We start from the raw sequence: 11,555 nt of genomic DNA, 5'->3' as shown, positions 1-11,555 counted from the left end.
CCTTACACTGCTCTTCGTAAGGCTTACATTTGGTATAAGAAGTTGGCTATCCATCTTTTCAACTTGGCAACCTTTAATGTTTTTATTGTATTTAAGGATTATTGTCCTGAGTCAACAATGACTTTTGTTAAGTTTCAGGAGTCTGTGATAGGCAGCTTTGTTGTAGTGGAACAGGCACGTGTTCCTAGAGTTGGAGTGGTGGAGGATGTGCGTGAACTGGCGCTTGACTGGGTGTGTGTGTGGACTGGCGCTTGGCTGCCGTTGTGCGACTAGTGCCCTGCTGCTGGTCACTACACACACTGGTAGCCACACGCCAGTCCACACAATCCATCAGCCGGTGTGGTTGCTGTGTCAGACATGTGGGCCTGTGAAAGTGATGGGCCCTTGAATGGCGCTGTCTGCTGATGTGAGTGTTGTAATGTGAGGGGCCTGCGGCTTGCAGTGTGAATGGTTCTATATGTGTCACACGTATGAAAGGTGTATGAATGGCCTATAAAGAGGTTGGGGCCTTCAAGCGGCTTTACAGCTCACGAGCTGTGAGTCACTGGTTCAGTTTTTTGTCCTTCTAATTATTGAGTGCATTTCATTTTTGTGAAATCTCTTGTTAATAACATTTTATAAACTGAACCATCACTCACCATCGTGCCAAATAGATGGATGTGCAGTAATATTAGTCTTTTCTGTCTTTCTCTGCCACGGTGTACATTCCATCTAAGAAAAACCTACCAACTCTCGATTTTCTTGTAAACTGACCACCCAGGGGAGTACATGGTGATGTCTCTCTCATGGATCCCAACAAGTTATCTTACTCACAATGTCCTGCAAACCTCAAAATGTGACTGTCACATTTTCCTTACATTGCTGTGCCATAATTTTCACGCTTCAGAAAGAAACAACACATTTCCTACCACCCAGTGTTCTCCCAGGTCTCTCAATAAAAATGGTATCTCACTTGTGTAGGTAGGTATAGTGGCCGCAACAGGAAATGGCCCAAATCGTACTATGGAGACTTCAAAATTACCTATTACAAAACAACCTGGATTTGCAAGGGGGGGTCCCCTGGGTATTTGGCACCGGGCTCGGGGGCCATCTTGGGAAATGTGAGAAGTTGGCCTGGCATATGCTGGTCACTAGTTATAGTGGCCACCTTGCACCAGTCCAATTCGACTCTTATGGTAGATAGGTTTAAGACAACCTTTTAAAGAAAGCTATCCTAGTGGTGGCTGTGGAGAGCAGCCTTCAGGCTAAGTCTCAGAGGAATGTAAAGCAGCTTGTTTTACCTTATAATCTCTTGAATTACCAAATGAAAGGACACCACACAGGTATATATATCAAATATATATGTATTTATTACTAGACACACTCTACTAATCTCTTTATGACATTAGAAGTCAGGAACACATTCAAATATCAACGTTTCACAATAAGTTAAGCACAAATATGGCTGGGGCCCTAGGGGCGTACCAGACCATATACTAAAAAAAAGGTTTCGGAAAGTCGACTTGCAGAATGACAAGGCCTAGGGCCTGTAGAATCGCTGGGGATTCACTACTGCAGTGAAAGCAGGTAAGTAGCAGACCCACGGGAGACGCATGCAGTGTGTGAACACAGCCGCGGGTTCCCTTTTGATTATAATGGAGCAAGTCGCGGTTTGATTTTTAAAGTTTTAGGGTACTTCGAGGAAGTCTACAAACAAGCCACTTACAAGGTAAGTAATTCGAGGGCCAACACACACTAGGGCACCGGAGTGCACGAGTTACCTCACCCAGGGAAACCGGGTGCATAGGTGTCATGTGTATGTGAAGCCAGCTGTGATACCATATATAATCCCTTGAATACCAAATGAAAGGACACCACAACAGATATATATATAAAATAAAGTGTATTTATTCTAGTCAAAACCCTCAGCACTCTTTGTGAGATTCGAGGTAAGTACAACACAGTCTTATTCAAGCATACATTAAGTCACACAGGTAAGTAACACAGTTAGGCCCTAGGGGCCACGCAAACCATATACTAAAGAAGTGGTATAAGGACCACTGTCACGGAAATAGAATAGGCCTAGGCCTAGGGAATCGCTGGGGCTACACTACACTACCAACAGTTAGGAAGTGGGAGGCCCACGGGATTCAGGTGCAGAGTGGAAACACTCACGCGTAATGCGTAAAAGTCAATAGAATCACTAGCAGTTAGAAATAAGCAGTTTTAGGACACTTCTGGAGTAACTAGAAAGTCGAGACTCGGAAACTAGACCCTAGGATAGTCAATACCCTTGTGAGCACCGAAGTACCCAAGTTACCTAGCCCACGGGCTGCAGGTGCATAGGTGTGAACTTGCGTCAGGTTTCGTCGTGGACTTCTATGGATGCCTGAAGGAAAGTTGCTGACAGGCAGTCAGTGAAGAGTGTCCGGTGGATCCCAAGGCCGGGATCAAGAAGGAAGGGTACCTGCAAGCAGAAGGGACAGAGTCAAGGTCACTAGCCAGTGACCACGTGGAACCAGGAAGGAACCAGGTGATGTCGTGAAGATTGCAGGTGAAGGGTGAAGCTTGTCGCTGCAGCCACGGGTACCAGGAGATGTCGAGGACGACCAGGACCAGGAGGCGAGCTGTCCCACGAAGGCTCTTGCTGTCGGCGGCGTCGAAGTCGAACTAGGACTCACCAAGCCTTGGCAAGCGGAACCCACGAAGAACGAAGGACTTGCTTCTGGTGCAGACCAGGAAGGTCTGGGGTGCTTCTCTTTTGCAAAGAAGCGGGAGCCAGTCTGGAGGAGCCAAACCAGCGGTGAAGATTTCAAGGTGTGTCGTCACAAATGCCGCTAGCCAACAGGCAAGCAACCGGACAGACGCGGCAAGCAGGAAAATGCAGAAGGGCCCCACGCAGGACTCGTGGAGTGTGGGGGGCTGATCTTCGGTGCAGATGGTGCTTGGGGTTGGGGCTTCTCAATCCCCGGTGCACAACTTCGAGGGTACCTCAGAAGCTGCGCTGGAAGATACTCGCCACTTTTACCAGGTAGCCGGTCCCACGTCTCTCGTCGCATCCACAGATCTCAGCTCGGCTGTGGATGTGGATCAGGGTCGGAGAAGTCTGGAAGTCAAGGCTCTGGTCGGGCTCTGCAGTCGGTCCCTTGTAGAACTTCGCATAGCAAAGGGTAGTCTCTTGATGGTGCCTGTTTGCACAGGGTAGCCACTCCTTGGCCACAAGGGAGATTCTTCAGTCTTCTTCTTTCGTCGAATGTCGAAGGTCCAGAGTTTCTGTTCAAGTTGCAGGTTCAGGATAATCTAATCTCCTGGGGCCCAGCTACCACACTTATACTAATCTGGGGGGCTGGGTTGCCTGCTAGGTCACGCCTTATGGGTGGGACCTGGGAGGGGGGTGGTTACACCCCCTTCCCTTTGTCCAGTTTCGCGCCTGGACTGGGGCTGGAGAACCCCAGCACCGGTTTGAACTGGACTATGCATGGGACACCTTGTGTGCCCCAGGCATGTCTCATTCCTTTCAGCCCTCCCTGCCCCAATACACTAAAGTCTGTCTGGGGAGGTGCTAGCACCTCCCCAAGCAGGAAACCTATTGTCCAAGCCTCCCTTGCCGGGATCACTCCCAGCAGCAGGAGGTCAGACTCGTGTCTGTGGCAGTAGCATCCATTTTGTGATGCTGAGGCTTTGGTTAGAGTTAAACAGCAAAGTAGGATTTTAACATGTCTCTCCCTCTAGAAGGGAGGAATAATATCCTCATCACCAGAAATGGTATGGGGGTATTATTCCAAAGTGTTAGACACCTTACACAACATGTTTTGATAAAGCCAAACCATAGTTACCATAACCGTTTAAGATTATAAGGCACTTTAAGAGTATATGGTAGGCTATATCATAGAACAACTATAAGGAAATGGTTCCAAAAGCTGCAGACAGGCTCAGCTCATGTTACCAAGCACTCTGCCTCCAGGATTGTTAAGGCCTGCCATAGGAGTGGCTGATAGGTACACATGTGTCTATATATAAGGGTAGATATAGGTATACTATATCTAAGCAAGGGGTGATTACACAACCTTGCCCCAGCTGAGTGATCAGCCAGTTGTGTCTGATTGGAAGGCCAGACCAGGGGTGGCATAATACATGCTGCAGCCCCTGGGAGGCCTAGGGTACACCTATGCCCTGGGTACCTAGGGTACACTGTACAGGGTCCAATAAGGTGATCCTTACCAATTGGGCATGTACCTAGGGTACATGGAGTCCATTTTAAAGAGAGAGCAGACAGCCTGAGACCCTGAATGGCAGGATCTCAGGCCAACTAAGTCGAAAAACCAGCTAGACACTAGGCAAAAAGTTGGGGGTAACCATAGTCAGATATCCACCTTCCTACATGTGGCATCGGCAACCGGATTGGAGCCAACAAGCCTTAGCAACAGCAAGTCTCGTGTAGAGTGAAGAAAGTCGATGGTGCAGACCAGCAAGGTCTGAGGGACTCACCCAGTGAGAGTGAGTGAGGACAGTCCTGGAGCAACTAAGGGAGCTCTTTGAGTTGATCAGAAACTCTTCGGGGAACCCACAAGCCAACGGGCAAGGGATTGCAAAGACGCCTCTTGAAGAAATGCTTCACAGGAGCCCACGGTCACTCGGGGTGGGGTAGGCCTCTGATTTTCGTTGTAAAACCTGCCGGAGGCTTGGGCCACAAGTGGTCCAAAGCACAAGTTCGTAGAACGTTGTGAAGGGGTTGCACTTGACAATAGTGCACGCTACCCGGGTATTGCTGTTCCTCGTCACTCGTGGGGTCCACTTGCCTCAGCTCTGCTGGGGACTCACAATGGCCGTCGAGAAGTCAGGAAATCTCCTTCCGGGGCTGCAGGGACTTCGGACTCCAGCGGGAGCGGGAAAGTTTGCGACCATTGATTAGGGTTTCTGGTGTCTGCCAAGCAGGGGAGTCACTTCTTGACTCCAAGGGAGATTCTTCTGTCTTCCAAAGGTAGTGGAACGTCGAAGGGCCAGGATTCTTCTTTGTAGAGCGTCGTCCAGGGTTATCTGCTTTGCAATGGCAAGGTTTGCTATCTTATACTGAAGATAGGGGAGGGACTAGCTCTATGACCACTCCTCTGGGAGGGTCAGGGTAGGGGGTGGTTACACCAACTTCCCTTTGTCCAGTTTCGTGCCAGAGCAGGGACCGGTAGCCCCTGAACCGGTTTGAGCTGGCATATGCACAGAGGAGCCTCCTGCTCCCCCAGTGCAGGACTTCAAAGCACTCTAGAAGTGCACCCACCCAGCCCCAATACACTAAATCCTGTCTAGAAGGTAGTGACACCTCCCTGTGACAGGATGCATACTGTTGGGCCTCCTCCACTACGAGTTTCAGTCAGCGGCAGGAGGGCAGCCCAGTGTCTGTGCTGGTGGCATCCATTTTGTGATGCCAGGGCTCTTTCAGATTTCTACTGTGTTACCACTGTAGGTACATGTCGCTGTGAAGTAATGGATCACACCTGGGGGCCTGCATCAGGTTTATTTCAGTTAGTTCACACAGGGCACTCTGCTGACAAGGTCACGCTGCTAGCGATAGCGGAAGCAGAAAGGAGCACGGTGAGTTTACTGTTTGGTGGGTTGGAGATACTGAGCCACTTGGCTTATTTCACGGAGGGTGAATCCAGCGCATGGAATTTGAGTTTAAATATTAGTATACGAAGAGAGAGGCATGTTTTTGTTTAGAATATCCTTTTTTTAGAGAACAATAAAACTCAGGCGCCACAAATAAGAAGCGCACTAGTAAATAGGAACTGGTTTTGTAGGTCACATACCTCATGGTTTGTAGGTTAGGTTTATTTAATGCTTTTTTGACTTGGGGAATTAACTGTGGTTATTGATGGGTCTCCTTACATTACAGAACCCTGACGAAGGGCTTGTTTGGCCCAAAATGCATTTGGTGGATACTCAGGAATAACATGCATTCTGACGGGCTGCAAACTAAGGCCTGGATTGGCATTTTTGCAGCAGGGAAAGTGTGGAAGCACGCAGTCTTTGCGAATAACTCGGTAGCCATGTTAAATATTGGAATAAAATGGAATACAAAGGACAAATCGGAGCAAACTGTTTGATTTATTGCAATTTCAGGGAGTATGGCTGTCGCGGCTTGTGTCTGGTGCGATACGCTGCACCAGCCAGTTTTGAGAGAGGGGTATCACCATGTTGGAAGTGGACAGAATGGTGCATCCTGGGATAGCAAGATGACACATTTCCCAGAAAGGGTTAATCAGGAGGGAGGGAACCTGGAATGTCCATTGGCTACCAGCAGCATCGTACCCTGAGGGCAGTTTCTGAGATAAATAGGTCACCCCTGGAACTCAGGGCTCAGATCTCAACTGACACAGAAGAAGGACTGCCCTACAGCACCAAGGGATTAGCAAAGAGAGGCTGCAATGACAAAGACTGCACCTGCTGGCTAGTGAGAAGATGGACTGTGCCTGCCATGTCCTGCTCAATGAAAAACCATCTCCAGAGCCTAATAAAGCTAGGAGAACTCCAAGTGCCAGCTGACAGGCCTTCTGTTCGCGACACAGGGACACAACAGCTGAAGAAGCCTGCTGGGGCAAGTGGGTATCCCAAATTTATCAAGCTGCTGTCACCGCCGGCATGCAGCACTGAGGAACAAGCCCCGATGCAGTGTTGCACACGAGTTTGCTGAGCACAGGAGTGTTGTCGGAGAGTTGCTGGGACCCTCAGAAGGTGACTTATCGACACAGGAAGTTTTGGCCTGTGACAGCGCCAATGGGCGACTGGTAGCCCAGTGGCAACTGGACTTCAGCCTGACGAAAGAGGACTTCTGGGATGTTGAGCCTGCAACCAAGGCCCCATCTTCGTGGACTGAGGAATCCCTGCAGGAAGACCCCTGTCAACCGCATCACATCGACAGCAACCTTCATCCCTTGCATCAGGACCTCTCCATAGGAATCCATTGCAACGCAGATTAAGTGCCTGGAACTGCTGAAGGACAACTTCTTCTGTGAAGATAACTGCTCTTGAGTGCATTGCTGGTACCCCCTGATTAGCGTCCTGTCAGACTTTGTCACTCCAAGTACTTCTAACTGACCGAATTGACAATTATAAAGGTTTTCAAAGGAAACTTTAGTAAGTCTCCAATTAGCTAACTTTGCCAAGACTTGTTCACGGCTAAGTGAAATTGCACTGATTTATTATAGCATGTATAATCTATTATCTCCGGAATCCTCCGGTGGATCTTTCACCTTCTAGTGGCGAAGGGCTAGATTTATTAAAGTTAGGAATAGCAAATTTACATATTGCGATTTCCTGCGAATTGCAATTGGGAAATCGCTATTCCTTATCTATGAAACTCATTGAGTTTCATCTAGCTATTCAGAGTGGTTCGCAAATAGTCCTACCGATGGGGTAGATTGCAATTTGCTACCCCCTACGGTTCACTGTCATCACAGAGATGGTGGCCTGCTGTGGTCAGCAGATCACCATGTCTGTGATTACTTTAAAATGAAGCAATCGTTTTCTGTTTGTTTTTAAATGCCGCCTGTTTTTCTTAAAGAAAAAAGGCATGCATATAAAAAGATAAAAATGAAACTTTGAAGTTTCATTTTTTAAGAGTAGGCAGTGGTCTATGGGAACACTGCCTGCTCTTAAAAAATATATTGCCAACCATTCTCAAAGGGAAAGGGGTCCCATGGGGACCCCTTCCTATTTGCAAAATGGGTTAACATCATTTTTTAAATGGTGGTAAATTGCAAAGGTTTTGCGACAGCATTTCGCTTGCAAAAGATGTGTACATACCATTTCAATTCGGTATAAGGAAGGGACGTCCTCAACACTGCCCCTCCAAATATTGAATCGCAAAACCTAAAGTGCGACTAGTAAGAAGCTTTGTACATCCCAAAAAGCAAATTTGTGGTCGCAAATGGTTTGAGACTGCAAAAATGATTTGTATATCTAGCTTATTATGCTTATAAAAATACAACCTATTTTTATAAATTGCCGTTGGATTTCTAGAGTGTGGTGTCAATTATTTCTTCAATTGTTTAAATGCTTAACTCTTGTTCCTCTGTGTAAGCCTGCTGCTCTGTGCCACACCTACCCAGAATTGAGTTGAGGGTTTGACAGATGAAACCCAAGAGTCCTAAAGAGTTTAGTAAATGTACTACACAGTGAGGTTGCACTACCACGCCATATAATACACCCTATTTCATCACAATTAACCACTGGTGTGAATGAAGGCTTTTCTAAAGCCATAAGGACTGGCTCCTCCAATGTCTCTTTGAGGGGGAAGTAGGTGTTACGATGTTGGGGCCAAGGGAACAGCATCTCCGTGAGGATATTTGTCTTAACCTCCACTGATAACAACTGTCGTTCTAGGGTCTCTGCAGCTTTTTTGCCAACTGAGTCAAACAAGACAACCTAAGGATGAGGGGGTCCTGTTGGAACCTCCAACTCCATTCCTGGAAAGGTATCAAGACCACTAGCATATAAAAATCCTGGAACTTCCTAGGGATTTCCCCCACATCAAACTCTTGGGCATAAATATTTGGTGGAACATAGGATGCCTATGCACACGTCAGCAAATAATACTGTGTAAGTACAGATAGTAGTGGAGAGAACAAAAACTTCAAAAAAACACTTAATGAGTCCAATAAAGTGTTTCTTTCTTGGTTTAATATGGTTCCGTTGCCCAGCCAACACGTGTTTCGTCCGGGTGTGAACCCACGACTTCTTCAGGGCTACAAAAACATATATGGATACAATGTAGATATATTTGCAGTCACAACATACAATGGTTGTTCACAACATGAAAAACATCAGACACCGCGACTGTGAGTAAGCACAATAAAAACCATGAAATGGTGAATCTGTTCCATGAAAAAGAGAGAGAACAAAGGCTCCTATGTGGGATAGTAAAGCCTGAGTAGTGACACCACAAAACCGGTGCATGACATGATAGTGCAGAAAGAACATATCATAAAGTATAATACAACGAAGATCCTATACATGTGTATACATTGTAAAATTCACATCAAGATGGGGAGAATCAATGCATGAATGGAGTAAAGGTCATAATAGGCCGGTGAGTATTATCGGATATCAATATTCCAAATACATTGATAGAAGTACACGTTGTAACCAATAAAGTCTACTTAATTGTAAAGGCACGGTCTGAGAGCGATTTAGAATCCAGTACGATTCCCTCGGTGGACAGTACGTGAGAAGGAAAATGAGGGAAAGAACAGAAAAGTAAATAGAAGTAGAGTAAAGTGAACCTGAATCCGATCGTATCAAGGGGTGATCAAGAAATGAGCCAAATCAATCTTACCTATCAGGCGAACAAGGAAAATGAAAATGATCTAAAATCACAAGAAAGGGTGTGGACCTAATCAGTAACAAGAAATAGCTATCAAGGTGTCAGGGTAAAAAATAACCATGCGAAAGTAACCGGCTCACCTCTCCGCCGGTTATAATTCCGTCCCGGCTGCTCGGGAAAAGTGAGTAATAGACAATCAGTATATGTTAAAACGGGTAAGTACCCCTTCAGAGTAAGGACCTGTGAGAAACATGACAAAACTAGTCAGCACTGTGGCAAATAATTCACAGTGTCAGACCAATCAAACACATTTGAGAACATCAAGAATCTAAAGTTCATACGTTCAATGGAAGTGTACAGCAAAGGGCTCCTGTACTGTAGACATTGTTAATATGCCCAGATAATGGAGTAATCTATACGCTCAGTAAATAGTATATGAAGCAAGTCCGTCTAATCTTAACCACTATGCGCCCAAAAAACACGCTTAACATTCTAGTAGGTAGTGCCAGTATAACGAACACAATTCACGCAAATGACGATCACCACCAAAAACGTGTGTCGCCATCGTAACATCCAAGTAACCATTTATTAAATAAGAATGCCACGACACTTTCCCTGAAGGTGAAGAGTAAAACCGAGGATAGAGCCACAATTACCTGTACGACGAGTACGCCACAAAGTAAGTAAGATTCCAGTTAGTCAGCGAACCGGAAGTTGCAAAGGTTCACGTTTTAACGTGAATGAAGTGCGGAAGACTAGACCGCAAAGCGAAAGTCCGCTGATTATTCCCGGAAGTGAATAAACACCACCTCGCTACCTCTGATGTCCAGAATGACAGAGTAAAAACGTCAAAGTAAGACTTGTAACGAGTACTATTACCCAAGCTCAGAAATTCCAATATAATGTGAAGATGAAGTTATAAGTCACTGGTAGTAAGTGGATTGTAATGAAAGTATATATGGGCTCCGGAGCCCGAACCAAAGTTCATAAATTATTTCTATGTAGTACAGCAAAACAGAGCAAGCTGCGTTACTTTCAATACAGGACCGGATTGAGAGCCCGGTGGTATCAACCAGCGGGGAAAAGAACATAACATGCAGACATAGAAAGGATAAGTTAAAGAGGAGAACAGAGAACAAAAAGGCATGGGATAGACGTTAAAAATAACAGTATTTCGAAGCTTGCAAACATGAAGTGATCAGACAGATACGCCAGTCACGGCTCCTTAGTACAGAAAACGTCTGATATAAGACTGAGTGCATCTCCAAATTCATTTTAGCAACCATAATTCCGCACATATTGAGAACACGTCGGGCAGAGTGAAACAAGATTTCTCAAAAGTGGAAGGTTAGTAAAATATCACTAAGTCAGAGAAATACAGTCATCTGGAGAAATCTTGCGTAAGTGAAAAGTAAATACTACCACAATCATAGTATATGATACACAGTACATTACAAATTCCTATATGACATTCATTACATATAAGGCTTTAACAGTTGGATCTGAAAGGGAAAGAATATATGCGGCATTCCAAACGTAAACCACATATTGACTTGGAGCACTAACTCTCTCAGCAGACTAGTTACCTAGGAAGAATTGAAGCTCTTGGTCTGTGTTAAGACCTCGCTCCACCGCGTTTAAGCGCATGATCCAAGTTGCTTCAGAATGTCTTAACTGTTGGCATGGACCGCCAGAGGGTATCTGCTATCATTCTGTTTTAACGCCCTCGCATGTTCACTAATGCACTCTTTCAGCATCCTGATGTTTTTGACAGATGCAAGAATTATGTATATGACAAAACGTGTAGAGCAATTAATGTTCTGTCTGATAGTGTATTCCTTCCCATTAGGCCCTGAGAATGTTTTCATATGTTGCGCAGCCCACCTGCAAACACCACAGCATCCACATTTATGAAAGCCTAGTATGCGGGTGGTGAGCCAATCACTCATCTAGCTTTTCTCGGTATAGTGGGGCTCAGGATGGATCTCAGAGTTGTGCCTTTCCTGAAAGTAACTAGGGGTCTGTTTGAAGTGAGTGTTTCAATGGTTTTGTCTGCTCTGAGTGTGTTCCAATGTTTGTTCATACTTTTCGTCAGAAATTCGGTTTTATGATTGTAGTTAGTAATGATTCTGATCGGTTGAATGTGTTTGTTATCAGTCTTTCTAGTCTTGAGTGTGTCTGTTCTTGGAAGACCCAAAATACGTTTCTCTGCCCTCTCTAAGGTGGTTTGTTGGTAGCCTCGAAACTTAAATCGGTTCTT

Source organism: Triturus cristatus, chromosome 3_1 (assembly GCF_964204655.1).
Source record: "Triturus cristatus chromosome 3_1, aTriCri1.1, whole genome shotgun sequence".
Taxonomy (NCBI): Eukaryota; Metazoa; Chordata; class Amphibia; order Caudata; family Salamandridae; genus Triturus; species Triturus cristatus.
This window is presented reverse-complemented; position numbering follows the sequence as displayed.